The 15,992-nt window shown below is 43.9% G+C and overlaps 1 long non-coding RNA gene across 1 annotated transcript; it reads left to right on the forward strand.

The window, feature by feature from the left end:
* The first annotated feature begins 322 nt into the window (after window positions 1–322).
* LOC123328836 lies at window positions 323–4,937 on the forward strand. Its single transcript, XR_006543824.1, has 2 exons — window positions 323–434; window positions 4,787–4,937. It is a non-coding gene; the product is annotated as an uncharacterized LOC123328836 (long non-coding RNA).
* The last annotated feature ends 11,055 nt before the right edge of the window (window positions 4,938–15,992 follow it).

Raw genomic sequence — 15,992 nt, forward strand, 5'->3', positions numbered from 1 at the left:
AAGGAAATGGCAACCCACTCTAGTATTCTTACCTGGGGAATCCCATGGACAGGGGAGCCTGGCGGGCTACAGTTCCTGAGGCCGCAAAAAATCGGACATGTTGAGCGACCAAACAACCGCCTACAGATTATTAGGATCTCTGGATACTACTGCAAGGCTGAGCCTAGCTGTCAAAGCCTTGTCAGGGCAGAGGGGCTCTCTAGCCCGTGGCTCTCCCGTCTCTCCACGTGGCCTTTTCTGCTTGCCTACAGCCCCGGGCGACCCCGGCGCGCGCAGGCGCACAGGCTTTTTGCCGGCCTTGGCGAGGCCCTGCGCATGCCTAGTGACGCTGCCACGGCCCTCGTGAAGGATCCCAGGTTCATCCCCTGGTGTCCGGTGTGCCTCAGGGACTTCGCCTGGAGCTTCCAGGAACCTCCTGGTGGGCCCTTGCGCAGGTACAGCCGCCGCTTTCTGACCCTAGACATTGATATCGATACAGAAGGCCCGCTTCCCCGGGGCCCCGCTGTGCCCAGGGCACCCCTCCTAGCCCTGTTGCCTAGCAGTCACAGGGCTGCTCCCTGGGGAGTTTATCTGTTAGGATTTTATCTGTTATCCGTCCTCCTCTAAACGTGCATGGAGGACCGCCCGATGTCCAGGGAGCCGAGAATGGGAGCTAGTCCTGTCCATCCCAGCCCCCTCTTTCTCAGACCTCGGTTCCTCACCAATAAAGTTCTGAGTGTCAGGAAAAAATAAAAAAAGACAGGGCAGAGGATCAACTTTGAAGTATTTCAATGAGAGGCTGAGGAGAGCAGAGGAAATTTGGGTTATATCCCCTTTGATCATGCCTTCCTCTCAGACATCTCCTGAAATCCTGTTCTATTTTCCCTTTTCAGCTCAACTGTAAAAGAATGTGGTTGTCATTTACCCCATAGTAAACAGACAGGAAGATCCTTTTTAATTCAGGCAATAACAAGGATTGATAAGGGTGTCTTAAGACTGCTCTACAGGAAGAAATGCTGAACTAGCAATGGAAAAGGAGAGAAGGCTGGTGGGAGGAACTGAGAATGAGTTAGGAGATAAATTAGCCAGAATTTAGTAACTGGTGACATTGTGCTGGGGTTGGGGGTGGGATTGAAGGAGAGTGTAGGGATGAGATGGTCTCTCAATTTTTAGCCTGTGTGGGTAGGGTTGGGGTGGTACCAATACCAGAAAGAGGACAGAGGAGATAGTCAGAAACGGACGTTTAGGAAAGAGGAGGAGGAGTTTAGCATTGCCCAGGCTGAGCCAGGCATCTTATGGGGATTTAGTTATATGAGTCTGAAGTTTAGGAAATGAATTGCAAAATGAACCAACTAGGAAACATATGATTGACCTGGAGCTACAGTGCAGGAGTAAGTGGTTGTTCCTCTAAATTTGTGAATAAACTACAGGACAAAGCCCTCCTGAAACCTGTAAGTTTAAGTGCACGCATGCTCCGTCACTTCAGCCAGGTCCGACTCTTTGCGACGCCATGGACCATAGCCTGCCAGGCTCCTCTGTCCATGGGATTCTTCAGGCAAGAATACTGGAGTGGGTTGCCATGCCCTCCTCCAGGGGGTCTTCCTGACCCAGGGATCCAGCCCGCCTCTCTTATGTCTCCTGCATTGGCAGGCAGCTTCTTTACCACTCGCGCCACCTGGGAAGCCCAGGTTTGAGTGGGGTCAGGTCAGCTCTGCAGTGTTGCTCCTCTAGGGAGCAGGCCCGGGCACTCCTTCCCATCCTCTCTTCACACTTCCTCCCAGCCCCCAGCACGCTTCTCCCTCCACAGCAGGATGGGGAATAGGATGTGACTGCTCTGGTCTCCATTCTCTGTAGTTCCTGGATGTGGCACGCAAGCCTTCAGTTTTGGGTTTTTCATGCCGATCCCTATAGGAAATAAGAGAAGGAGGAAAATGAGAGCAAGAACAAAAATGGTCTCCTGTGTAGTATTTCTACTCGGAGTCAATAGATTTTCTGAACCATTTAATTTGGCGTTTTTCCTGGACACCCCAAAAATGTGCCTTGGGAATTAAATGGGAAAGGAAACATGTTGGCTGCATCGATTGAGGGTGAAAAACAAGGGAGTTCTAATCATGAAAATGATGGTATGTGTTTTCTTCCTCGATTAATAGGTTGCTGGTTTGTTTTTTTTTTTTTCCCCTCTTCCTTTTAGCTTTGTTGTGTGTGTGTGTTTTATTTGTCCTCCTCTTGAGACCAAATCTTGACTCTTGTATTAAATCTAATGCATGCAGATCGCTGTCTGTGAGGTCCCTTCATTGCTCTGGAGAATGAAATCAGAGCCCCCAGCTATAGGTATTATGAACCCAAGGCTAGGAAACTCAGATAAATGAATTCCAAATGCTGCCCTGTGTGTGATGAATAGCAATTCCTTGCACTGAACAGGATATAGGATTCATGTGACATTTTGTGCTGAGAAATAAAGTGTCGCTAACCAGGCAAATCACTTGTGGTTCCTCCTGTTTTCTCTCAAATTATAACAATATTCATTTTTCTCCTCTTTTTGACAAAGAAAAAAAAAAAACTTGACCATCAGCCCTTTAGCCTTCCTGCAGAGATTTTGTGCAGCAGGAAGTAATGCTGGCATTTTTTTTTTTTTTTTAGTGAAATTCAGGAATAAAAAGACTAATCTGAATAGTTTCTCTTAGTTGACCATCCTTCACCCTCAGTTACTTGAGTAGCTCAGGTGAAAGTCATTTCTCCTGATTTAACAGAGTATTTGTTGTAGGGTGATGATACTTTTATGAAAAGGTTTCTGGGAAAATCCTTTGGGTTTTTCATAATGGAGGTAAACATACCCTTTGTATTTGATTGCTGGAGATAACTGGTGGACTTCCACCTAACAGAAAAATGATCAGTGCATTTTCTTTACACACATTCAATCAATAACATTCCTTGACATGTATGATGAACACAGATTATGCTTGGGGTGGAGAGAGTCTTGCTCTTGGGAAATACATGTTCTTGGCAGGAAACAGATATATAGTGATGAAAGTAGCGTGAGAGTGATGTAACAGAATGATGTAGAAAGGGCCAAGTGGGCGTGAAACTGTTGTTTTAGTCGCTCAGTTGTGTCCGACTCTTTTGTAACCCCATACACTATAGCCCACCAGGCTCCTCTGTGCATGGGATTCTCCAGGCAAGAGTACTGGAGTGGATTGCCATTTCCTTCTCCAGGGGATCTTTCCTGCACAGAGAGCCAACCCACATCTCTAGCATTAGCGGGCAGATTCTCTACCAATGAGCCATCTGGGAAACCCGGGGAGGGGAATAGAGACATGCTAGTTTTGTGGGAAGGAGAAGAGATGGATTGGGAAGCTTCATAGTAGAGGTGTCATTAAAGCAGGGTTTTGAAGGACAAGTAAGAGGAAGACAGGTAGCCTGGGCAAAGAAAGAAGAGTGAGAAGGCCATGGGTTTAAGGTATGTATGAGTTTAGGCTATGGGTGTAGGGGAGGGAAGGAAGAGGGCAGGGTGACTGTTGGGTGGGCTAGGTCAGTGCAGTTCAGTTCAGCCGCTCAGTTGTGTCCGACTCTTTGTGATCCCATGGACCGCAGCACACCAAGCCTCCCTGTCCATCACCAACTCCCAGAGTTTACCCAAGCTCATGTCCATCGAGTCAGTGATGCCATCCAGCCATCTCATCCTCTGTCGTCCCCTTCTCCTCCTGCCCTCAATCTTTCTCAGCATCAGGGTCTTTTCAAATGAGTCGGCTCTTTGCATCAGGTGGCCAAGCTACTGGAGTTTCAACTTCAACATCAGTCCTTCCAATGAATACCCAGGACTGATCTCCTTTAGGATGGATTGGTTGGATCTCCTTGCAGTCCAAGGGACTCTCAAGAGTCTTCTCCAACACCACAGTTCAAAAGCATCAATTCTTCAGCACTCAGCTTTCTTTATAGTCCAACTCTCACATCCATACATGACCACTGGAAAAACCATAGCCTTGACTGGACGGACCTTTGTTGGCAAACTAATGTTTCTGCTTTTTAATATGCTATCTAGGTTTGTCAGGAAGTTTAAATGTTATCCTGCAAATAGTGATGATCTGCTGAGAGGGTTTTAATCAGGTAAACTGCTGCTTTCTTTTATTTTCATGGAAATATCCAGAACTTCTATTATTGCACTCTGGTACTATAAATACAAGTAGGATTATGCAATTTATATAGGATTATATAGTTTATGAAATGTTGCTTGCTGTTGGGATGTGAAAGTCTGGTTCCATCTAGCTCCAGGTCTCCCTTTTTGCTTGTGTATGCAAAGCACACCCACATGCGTGCATGTGGATATACCTATGTGAGTGAGGGTGGGGATGGGGCTGGAGATACTACTCCTGGACACCCACCAGCCAACAGCGCCTGCTTAGACAGCTAACTTCCTTGAAGTCTACCAGCCCTTTTAAGCTGGGGTTCCCCCATAACATTAATCCTTAATGCCTTAAGGCATCTGATGTATTTTTAATAAATCAACTTCTCTCTTATGTATCTAGAATGGAACTAGCTATGGACTTGGAGTATTCTTGGGCTTCCCTGGTGGCTCAGCTGGTAAAGAATCCGCCTGCAATGTGGGAGACCTAGGTTGGGAAGATCCCCTGGAGAAGGGAATGGCTACCCACTCCAGTATTCTGGCCTAGAGAATTCCATGGACTGTATAGTCAATGGGGTCGCAAAGAGTTGGACATGACTGAGTGACTTTCACTTCATGGACTTGGAAGAACTGAGAAATGTCACTCACATCACTTTCTGTGGGGCTTAGTTCTTCATTCTCTTCCAGTTAATGAAGACTGGAGACAGGGAGACAAGTTAAGATGGCACTTCAGTGGCCCAGGTGTTGAATGTGTCGTCTTTGTGTGGTTCACAACAGAAAAGTGGGCCCCCAGGAACAATGTCTGTTCTGTGCAACTGTGTCCTCAGTTATAATGGACTTTAAGGGAAGACATCTCACAAAGATTGGGGAATCCTCTGAGCTGATTCAGCAGAACTTGAAAGCAATGCTGTTGACTTCTTGGTGTTGTCTTCCTTTCTGCCTTCTGAAAGCTGGATCATTAATTTCTTTTAAAATTTCAATGTTAACATATTTATTTCATCACAAATAATAAAATGAAAAAATAAATTACAAGGTAAATCCTCCCTCCATACATACACTCTGTCCATTATTTATAAAATGTGACCTATGTAAAAGTATATAGAAGTATATACATATATAGGGGCCATTTACTGTTTTATAATATGGGTCAGAGTTTTTTTGGTTTGGTTTTGATTTGATTTTGGTCAAAAAATGTATTGTGGTTATCTTTCCATATCAATTGGTACAGAACTTTTAACACTTTTTAATGGTTTCATAACATTCCATTACATAGGTAAAATATAATTTATTGATTGTTAATTTCTTCTTGGGCTTCAATTAGAAGCATTCCTAAAAACCTAATTAAGTTTTACTAAGTAAATAGTAGAAGGGCTATGTAGATCTGTGAAGCACAAAGATGAAGAGTCCAGAAATAAACCCTCATCTTTATGATCAATTAATTTTCAACAATGATGCCAAGACAATTCAGTGGGGGAAAAGATCAGTCTTTTCAACAAATGGTTCTGTGATAAATGATTATCTATATGCAAAAGAATGAAATTGCATGCCTCCCTCCAACCATATAGAAAAATCAACTCATATTGATCAAAGACCTATATATAAGCATTAAAACTATAGAACTCTTATAAGTAAACTTGGATGTAAATATTCATACATAGTTTTGAATGAGTTTCTTAAACATAATATCAAAAGCACAGGCAAGAAAAGAAAAAAACTAGACATCATTAAAATTAAAAACATTTGTGCTTCAAAAGGCACCATCAAAAAAGTGAAAAGACAACCTTCAGAATGAAAATTTTTGGTAAATCATATCCAATAAAGTACTTGCATCTAGAATATATGGAAAAACTCATACAACCCAATAATAAAAAGATGACTCAATTAAAAATGGGCAAAAAATTTGAGTAGACATTCCCCATTTGTATATGAAGATGCACAAATAGCCAAGAAGCATATAAAAAGATGCTCAACATCATTAATTCTCAGGGAAATACAAATCAAATCAACAATGATATTCACTTAGTACCCACCAGGATGATATAATCAAGAAGACAACTAATAACAGTTGTTGGCTAGGAGGTAGAAAGGTTGGAACTCTCCACATTGTTCACAGTAAGAACATACTATGATGTAGGCGCTTTGGAAAACGACCTGACAGTTCTGCAAAAGGGTAAACTTAGAGCTACCTACCTCAGGACCCTGAAATTCTCCTTTTAGACATATACCCAAGAGAAATGAAAAAGTATGTCCGTACAGAAAATTGTGCGTGAATAGTCATAGCAGAATAATTCATAATAGCCAAAAATCAATAGTGCAAATAGCCATCAACTGAAAAATAGACAAATAAAATGTAGTATATCTATACAATGCAGAATTACTTGAAAATAAAAAGTTTCAATACTGATACATGCTGCTGCTGCTGCTGCTGCTAAGTCACTTCAGTTGTGTCTGACTCTGTGTGACCCCATAGACGGCAGCCCACCAGGCTCCGCTGTCCCTGGGATTCTGCAGGCTAGAACACGAGTGGGTTTCCACAGCATGGATAAACTTTGAAAACATTATGCTGAGTAAAAGAAACCAGTCACAGAAGACCTCATATTCTGAGGTTCCATTTATATTGAAAGTTCAGATCAGGCAAATCTATAGAGACAGGAAGTAGCTTAGTGGTTGCCCTGGGCTGGAGAGAAGGAGGGAAGGGTTGTTGAGGAAAGCTGGGAGGTGACTGCCAATGAATTTCTTTCTGGAATGATGAAACTGTTTCAAAATTGACTGTGGTGATGCTTGCATATATCTGTGAATATCTTAAAAATCATTTGGTTTACATGGGTGAATGTGATGAAATGTGAATTATATCTCATAAAGGTGTTATTTAAAAGTCTATGGAGAGGTGGGTAACAAGATGATTTTGTGAACTCCTCAGCAAGTCTGGGGTTCAGCAGAGACTCTACTGGGACTCAAGGCTCAGGCTCACAGGTTTAAGGACCTAAGGTGTGGTAGCGGGCACGACACTGCAGCCCCAGGTGACCCCTCTGGGATTTGCTCTAGCAGCCTATGTGGGCCCAGCTGTGCTTGTCCTCAGATCCCAGGGCCCCTGATCTCCAGGGAAGAGATCAAACCTGAGCCCCAGGTGTTAGGAGAATTCCTGGATTCAGCATCTGGTGACGTTTCATTTGGCCTTTGACCTCAGCAGCTGGAGCCTAACATTCTTTGTGCAGAAAATGAATCAGTGCCTCTAGGTTTGCTGTGATGATCAGGGCAGAATACTGTTGCCATCTGAGGCCAGCCCTGTCTGCCATTAATCAGAATAACTCAGAATACCGAAGATAGAGCTCTGTAAGGCCTACCCTGTCAAATTAATGAATGGGAGGAATAAAAACCATGTTTCCAGACCTGGTGTGAGTAGTTTGAAAACTCAGTCATGCCATTCAGACCATGTAATTCACCATTAATATTCCGAAGGAGAGATCTCCAAAATGGAAGGTGTCCCCCTCAAAGTGAGGCAGGAAGATTTACTGCGATACAACAACATCATATGAGAATTTCTATGCTTTTTTTATTTTAATTGATTTATTTATCTGGATGTCTTGGGTGTTTTTGTGCAGGCTTTTCTTGTGACAAGTGGGGGCTACTCTCTAGTTGTGGTGCACAGGCTTCTCATTTCTGTGACTTCTCTTGCTGCAGAGCTCAGGCTTCAGTAGTTATGACACGAGGGCTCAGTAGTCGGTTCTCAGGCTCTAGAGCACAGGCTCGGTTGTGGTGCATGGGCTTAGTTGCTCTGCCGTATGTGGCACCTTCCCAGATCAGGGATGGAACCCACCTCTTCTGCTTTGGCGGGCAGATACTTTACACTGAGCCCCCAGGGAAGCCCTGTGCATTCTTTATTTCATCTTTTTTAAGTTTCTATTTTTGTTTTTAAATATACATAATATTTTAGGGAAAATGTACACATATATTACTTATACATGGATAAATTAATGTAAGTGAAGGTACTCAAAAGCTTTTTACTGATGGTTGTACACAATTTTTCAAAAAAAGTTTAGAGACTGTTGCTCTAAAGGATGTTTTGGCTTTCTGCTAGATGGAGGAATAAAGATAGACTTAAACAATATGTTGATTCACATTTGAGACCTAGCCCCCAGAGAAAAACGAGGTTTGCAAAGATTTATTTTTCAATATAAATCCATCATACCAGAATTCAGATCTCTAGAGTTGAAACTGTCTTCCCACAGTGAATGAGAGTAAACCTCATGTGGCTGGCCCTGCTTGGGATCCTAAGCCTTTTGTCCCTCTTTTTCACTAATCAGGCAATTAGGCCTGCAATGATAGATTCACCATTGCCCTAACCTGAAAGATCTACCCTGAATTTTTTTTTAATATTTATTTATTTGGGTGCACCAGGTCTTAGTAGCAGCATGTGGGATCTAGTTCCCTGACCAGGGATTGAACCCCAACCCCCTGCATTGGGAGCTCAGAGTCTTAGCCACTGGACCACCAGGGAAGTTCCAGCATCTACTCTGACTTTGAACTTAAGGATTTAAAATGCTCAAGAACTATGTCCTTAGCCAAAGTTATCAGCTTGCCTTCATCACTGGTCTAACTTCAGGCCACTCTTCCCATTCTGAGACCTGAGCTTGTGTTTTGATCCTGAGACCCATTGCAGTCAACACTCTGGTTCTGGTCATTGAATCGAATCTTGTACCCTGTGTTTAAGTCTAAATCTGAAAACCCACCTACTACTCTGTCCTACAAATGTGGGAACTGCAAAGGCCTCACGAGTCTCCAGGCAAATGATTAGGGCCTGGGTACCTGCTGACTTAGGTTTCAATGTTTTGGATTCCTGGAATGTTTTACATGTAAGTGACAAAATGAAGCTGTGTGTAACTATCTCCAAGTATTCTCGTAACTGGTTTTTAGTACCGGTAATCAGAAGGACTGTTCTTGATCAGCATTTGAAGGTTCTCCTTAAGTAAACAAAGCTCAGCTTTCTAAGAATGTAAAGCTGCTGGCCAGCACCAGTTCCTTTCTAATTTAAAGCAAAATCAAAGAGTATACAATCTCCAAGTGTATACAATCTGGAGACCATGCTGCTGCTGCTAAGTTGCTTCAGTCATGTCTGACTCTGTGGGACCACATAGACGGCACCCACCAGGCTCCCCCATCCCTGGGATTCTCCAGGCAAGAACACTGGAGTGGGTTGCCATTTCCTTCTCCAATGCATGAAAGTGAAAAGTGAAAGTGAAGTCACTCAGTCATATCTGATTCTTAGCAACCCCATGGACTGCAGCCCACCAGGCTTCCCCATCCATAGGATTTTCCAGGCAAGAGTACTGGAGTGGGGTGCCATTGGCTCCATAGATAGCGCCAATTTGCTAAGCCCCCTTGGAGAACTGGGTGCTGCTTACAATGGTGAGGAATTTACCATGGTCAGCCCAGTCCCTGAAGCTTATTTGCACACTTGCAGATAAGCTCTCTGCTTCTCTATCTCCAATCCTTCTTAGGTTGATGCTTATAAAATGCATCTATGAATTTAATTAGCTCCGATTTCCATTAGCAATGTCTTTTTCTGCTTCTTAACTATGTTCACTTTTCATATGCTCTCCAGATTGAAAAAAGAAAAATTAACTGTAGGAAATAGACCCATGAGTTACCATAAAGTGTTCTGAGGAGAATTTAGATCTGTCTCACTTGTATGTCAGGGTTCTTTTCTTACCTTCTTCATAGACCTGAGCACATGCCCATTCATTAGATTTCATGGCTGACTAAGAGAACTGGATTTTATTCCAGTTCAGGCGGGGTCTTGTTGATTTAGATCCATTATAGCTTAACTAATTACACCCATCAGAGAGGCAGGTTTGATCACTGATGACCTAATAGCCAAACAACTCCTGGAGGTGTACCTAGGAGTGACTACACCTTGCAGAGTTGTTTGAACTTTTCAGTTACTTCGTATCTTACATTGTTACAGTGTTCTACCTCACAGGAGGACTGTGGGAGTAAAGAGTGTTAAAATTATTACAAAACGTACTTATTTCCCAGATGTCATAATAGCTAAAACCCAACACATCAAGTTCTCCAGATTTTTTGTAAGAATTTTTCATACGAATATATGTATTTTCATCTGACTGTATAGGATGAGAGTCCTTTTTGATGTCTAACTTAAATTTTTCTTCAATAGTCCATCAGCTTTGCTGTCTCAAACTAAGATCATGGCATCCAGTCCCATCACTTCATGGCAGATAGATGGGGAAACAGTGGAAACAGTGGCTGACTTTAGTTTTCTGGGCTCCAAAATCACTGCAGATGGTGATTGCAGCCATGAAATTAAAAGATGCTTACTCCTTGGAAGGAAAGTTCTGACCAACCTAGATAGCATATTCAAAAGCAGAGACATTACTTTGCCAACAAAGTTTCGTCTAGTCAAGGCTATGGTTTTTCCAGTGGTCATGTATGGATGTGAGAGTTGGACTATAAAGAAAGCTGAGTGCGGAAGAATTGATGCTTTTGAACTGTGGTGTTGGAGAAGACTCTTGAGAGTCCCTTAGACTGTAAGGAGATCCAACCAGTCCATCCTAAAGGAGATCAGTCCTGGGTGCTCATTGGAAGTACTGATGTTGAAGCTGAAACTCCAGTACTTTGGCCACCTGATGTGAAGAGCTGACTCATTGGAAAAGACCCTGATGCTGGGAAAGATTGAGGGCTGGAGGAGAAGGGGACGACAGAAGATGAAATGGTTGGATGGCATCACCGAGTCGATGGACATGGGTTTGGGTGGACTCCGGGAGTTGGTGATGGACGGGGAGGCCTGGCGTGCTGCGGTTCCTTGGACTTGACTGAGCGACTGAACTGAACTTGTTTTCTCTAGGGGCTCTCACCATCACTAAGACTAGACCTTTCAGCAGATGGAAGCTAACTGTGACTCTCTCCAAAGTTTACCCAATAAGTAACATTCAGATAAGAAAGAGGTCCTTTAAAAGAAACAATGTTTGATATTTTGTTTATTAATAGCACCTCACCTTTCAGAGTGTAAACCATATATTGACTTCGAGTTTTTATGAATTGCCTTCAGTGAGCAGTAAAACTCATAAGGAAGCAAATGGAAAGATTTGAAGTTCTGAGACGAGATAGCAGAGCAAAACCAATTCAGGAGGGAAAAACAGTCTCTGATACCTGGAGTTGAATTACCTGGCAGCTTGCATTCTAGCTGTGGAAACCAGGGGAAGGTGTATGAGTCCTCCGAACTTCATTCCCTTGTCTGTAAGATGGATGTATGTGTTAGGTTAATCTGCTGTAGCAAAGAGACTTAAAAATGCATCCCCCTAAAGAATCTAGAAGCTCATTTCTAGCACATGTAATAATTTCTGAGTGAATAATCAGGTTGGCTGGGCAGTTCTGCTGCTGAACAATCACTTAAGGATCCAATATCACCTTGAAATCCACATGTAACCCCATAAAAGTGTCTGCAAAAATGCATTCTTCATTCTTCTGGGGCATGTGGCTGCCCACTTACGCTTTGCCCCCTACTTTGTGACATGAAGTGGCGAGGGATTTCAGAATGCATCTTGAAAACATAAACTGTGAGGCAAAATGTGATGAATTTGATTTGTTGTTGAATCGCTCAGTTGTGTCCAACTCTTTTGTGACCCCATGGACTGTAGCCCGCCCAGGTTTCTCTGTGGGATTTCCTGGGCACGAATACTGGAGTGGGTAGCCATTCCCTTCTCCAGGGGATCTTCCCCACCCAGGGATCGAACCTGGGTCTCCTGCATTGGCAGGAGGATTCTTTACCACTGAGCCACCTAAAAATTAAACATTATTGTACCCATGCTATAAGAAACCCAGGTCCTATGGAGGGACCATGGTAGATGCTCTGATTGACAGACTCAGCTGGGCTCTGACTCAAGACTCAGCCGAAACTGCCATCATCCCATCCCAGATGGAGAAATGGAAGTGAAGAGGCCATCGTGAAGTGGCTCCTCCAGCCCCAGTGACTCAGCTAATGCTACAGAGATACATACTAACCGTTCAGATGAGCCCTTCCTGAATTCCTGACCTGCAAAATGCAAGAAAGACAAAAAGGTGATTAAGTCCAAAGTACTGGAAGAGAATTGAGACAAAACCTGAGTCAAAAACATAGATCTGAGACTTACAAGCATACACGTGGTGATCGAAAGCCCTGGAAATAGAAAATATCCCTAAAAATGGAGAGTAATAACAAGTAGGAGTCAGATGCTAACCCTTGTGTGTTGTCTGAGGAGGAGGAATCGACAGAGGAGACTGGAGAGAAAGGAATATGGAAGAGGACATAGAAAACAATTTTGCTTTGTCAATTTGTTCAGTCGCTCAGTCATTGTCTGAGTCTTCGCGACCCCACGGACTGCAGCACGTCAACCTTCCCTGTCCCTCACCATCTCCCAGAGTTCGCCCAAACTCATGTCCATTTTTACTATTTAATAGTTTAACTCTCAAAGGGTTACCTGAAACTCTGTAAGTGAACTCAGAGCAACACATTCATTCAGATAATACACCTGTAGAACCCGTATGAGGCAGGGGAGAGAGAATAACTGTCTCCCTATTGAATAACTAACTGGAAGGAAGAAGTTGCCTATGGATGAAAATACAGAACTCTTCCAGAGGAGGAGAAAGAGGTCAGAGGAGTTCACATCCCTTTCTGTTAGTTTATAGAGAGCCACAGAGAGCCTAGGTGAAGTGCTTGCGGAGCAGTGTTACTCAAAGTGTGGTTCTCCCAGTGGCAGAACTGCTACCAGCCCACCCAAGATAGCTCTAGAAATGGACAGGAAGCATTTAGAAACTTGTCGGGCTTTAGTATTGCTGTGAAATGCAAATGTTTGGTCACCAGACTCGTCTTACTGAGCAGGGCGTGGCCCAGTTGGGATGTTGTCAAACTCCTTTTGCGAGTGGGATCCAGCGTGAGCTGGCGGCTGGTTTGTGGGGTAGGTCCCCATTTGTTGTCATCGTTTAGTTGCTCAGTTGTGTCCAACTCTTTTGTGACACCACAGACTGTAGCCCACCAGGCTCCCCTGTCCGTGGGTTTCTCCAGGCAAGAATACTGCAGTGGGTTGCCATTTCCTCCTCCAGGGGGTCTTCCTGACCCAGGGCTCAAACCCACGTCTCCTGCATTGGCAGACGATTCTTTACCACTGAGCCACCTGGGAAGCCCAGTCAACTTAGTTAACGGAAAAGAAACAAATACATTTGTCGTGTTAAACATGGGTACAATGGTATTCATTGAAAGTATGCATTTAATAACTGATATTTAGGGACAAAATTAAGTAATGGAAGGAATTCTTGGGGAGACAGAATTGAGAACCTCCCCTAGTTCAACCTCTCCTTAAAATGGTATCATTACCTTGAAGTGATACTATTCATTGAAAGGTTAATTTGTGTCCTATTTTCCTTGGATTCTAACCTTCTCTTTTGATTCTAGAAGATGGCTGGGGCCTTATATTCTTGTATTTCGAGACCCAAAGCACAGGTGTCTTAGACACAACTCCTCTAAAACCACTACCTTCCTGGCATTTGCTCTTAAAAGCCTAAAGTATCTTCCTGGAGAGGGAGGAGAGGAGCGAATGCCTTTGTGGAAGTAAGTGGTAGAAGCTGTGCTAACAGGGTGGGGAGAAGGCTTCTCCGGAGCCTGGAAAGTGGATGGGGTGCAGTAATGATGGCCTGAACCTCCATCCTTTGCAGCATCACGAGGGGGTGACCAGGCTTTCAAAGGGTGGGAACAGCAACGTTGGGTGGGCAGCCTACATGGCGGCTCCCATACCCAGCCAGCACCCTCTGCTGGTTTGGCTGAGAAGGAGCAGAGTGACCCGTCTTCAAAAGGCTTGGACAAAGGACAGACCACCAATGCAACTCTTGGACTAAACACAGAAGGCCCTTTCTCCGGTGTTGGTTGGGGACAGAGGAGCCTATTAACAAGACTGAGACTAAATTTCCTCCCTCCCAGATAGGGTCAAGGTCAGAGTAAACTTGGCTTTAGAAAAACAAAAGATTAGTATCTAGTGCACCCCAGGTTATGGAGTCAATTGGTATCTGCTTCTTCATCATTATACAGATGATCGCACTAAGCTTTGAGATTAGTGATTTAACGATTTCTCCAAGGTCAGGTAATGGCAAGGCTGTTGGATTTTTCTATTGCATGCTACCTTATTGTATCTGCTTAAGAATAAGAGAAAACAGATCCAATCACAAAGCCATTTAGTAGTAATAGTGATAACCAACAATACCACTGTGCTGGGAGTTGACATTTATCATTTAATGTAATTCTCATAACCCTAGGATATCATTATGATTCCACCTTATAAAAAATGGAAGCTTGGGGACTTTAGCTTATAGGCTATACATCTTGGAAAGGTTGGACCAGGGTTTAAACCAGGCAGTCTGATTCCAGGGCCTGCCCACCTAACCCCCACAATATTCCTGCAGCCGACCCACAAAACCAGGCTTCCGGGAATGAGGGCAAAAGACTTGCCATCTGTTTTCTATTCAACCAACCTGATTTATCTTAGGCTCAAGGCATTGAGAATGCACTAATATGAAATCCTATGTTAGCCGTCTGTTTCAATTAGGGGGAAAGGGGAGCTTTGTACCAGTGATGCCCTTTATTTTTAATGTGGAATTCTTTTAGCCTCGCAGTGAACTGTGCCCAGACCCCAGTTCTGCCATTTCACTCTTTCCCTCCAGAAAGTTTTCCGGCCGAGTGGGGATTTAAGCAACTGCAAACCTCCAAGAAAGTCACACAGCTGAGGCACTCTGCAAATAGAACCATATTATTTTACTGTAGGTTTGGCAAATGCTCTCTGAGTCAATATATTCCTTGTCTGGTTTCCAGCAGCAGTGCTTTTTGCCAGTGGGTCACCTATGTGCCTCGTCTACCTTTGAGTAAGAAATAAAATTCTTCGAACAAACTGGCTTTGATTTTTCTCCTTCTCTCAGAAATCTAATTCCTCACGACCACATCACTGAGCAATTCCACATGGTTGTAATTAAGACCACATTTCCCATGCTTGGCTTTCTGGTCTCTGATAAAATGGCATGAATGGAGTATTCAGGTTCGAAACTCCCTGGACACACGGCCCGTTTTACTGCTGGCCTCTCGTGTTGCCACTCTTTCGGGTTAGGAGATGCTGTGAGCTGAATGTTTGTGTCCCCGCCAATTCCTCTGTTGAGATCCTAGTCCCCCAGTGTGCGGGTGTTAGGAGGTGGGCCTTTGGGAGGTGATGGGGTCATGAGGGCGCCACCCTCACAAATGGAATTAGTGCCCTTATAAGAAAAGACCCCAGAGAGTTATCTCCTTCTCTTTCTGCCAAGCAAGGACCCTGGAGAAAGCAGTCATCTGCAACTCGCAAGCAAGTCTTCACTGGAACCCAACCATGCTTGGCACCCTGACCCCAAAACTGTAAGAAATAAAACCACTCAGCCCAAACTCACACTTATGCAAAACGCTATGAATATTTTATATTTCTAATTTTATGAGAGAATAAAAATACATGTTAAGTAAGAGGAGCTAATTCCCTTCCACTGTGACCTGCATTTGTACCTTGCATTGCCCACGTGGTTTCTTCATCTAGAAAAGTGAAGTCTGGTGCCCTCTTGTGGCCTTTCATTTTGTTGTGCTAGGAAATTTTTATTCCACTAAATGGGCAATGGCACCCCACTCCAGTACTCTTGCCTGGAAAATCCCATGGACGGAGGAGCCTGGTAGGCTGCAGTCCATGGGGTCGCTAAGAGTCGGACATGACTGAGCGACTTCACTTTCACTTTTCACTTTCATGCATTGGAGAAGGAAATGGCAACCCACTCCAGTGTTCTTGCCTGGAGAATCCCAGGGACGGGGGAGCCTGGTGGGCTGCCATCTGTGGGGTCGCACAGA

This window comes from Bubalus bubalis, chromosome 13 (assembly GCF_019923935.1).
Source record: "Bubalus bubalis isolate 160015118507 breed Murrah chromosome 13, NDDB_SH_1, whole genome shotgun sequence".
Classification (NCBI taxonomy): domain Eukaryota; kingdom Metazoa; phylum Chordata; class Mammalia; order Artiodactyla; family Bovidae; genus Bubalus; species Bubalus bubalis.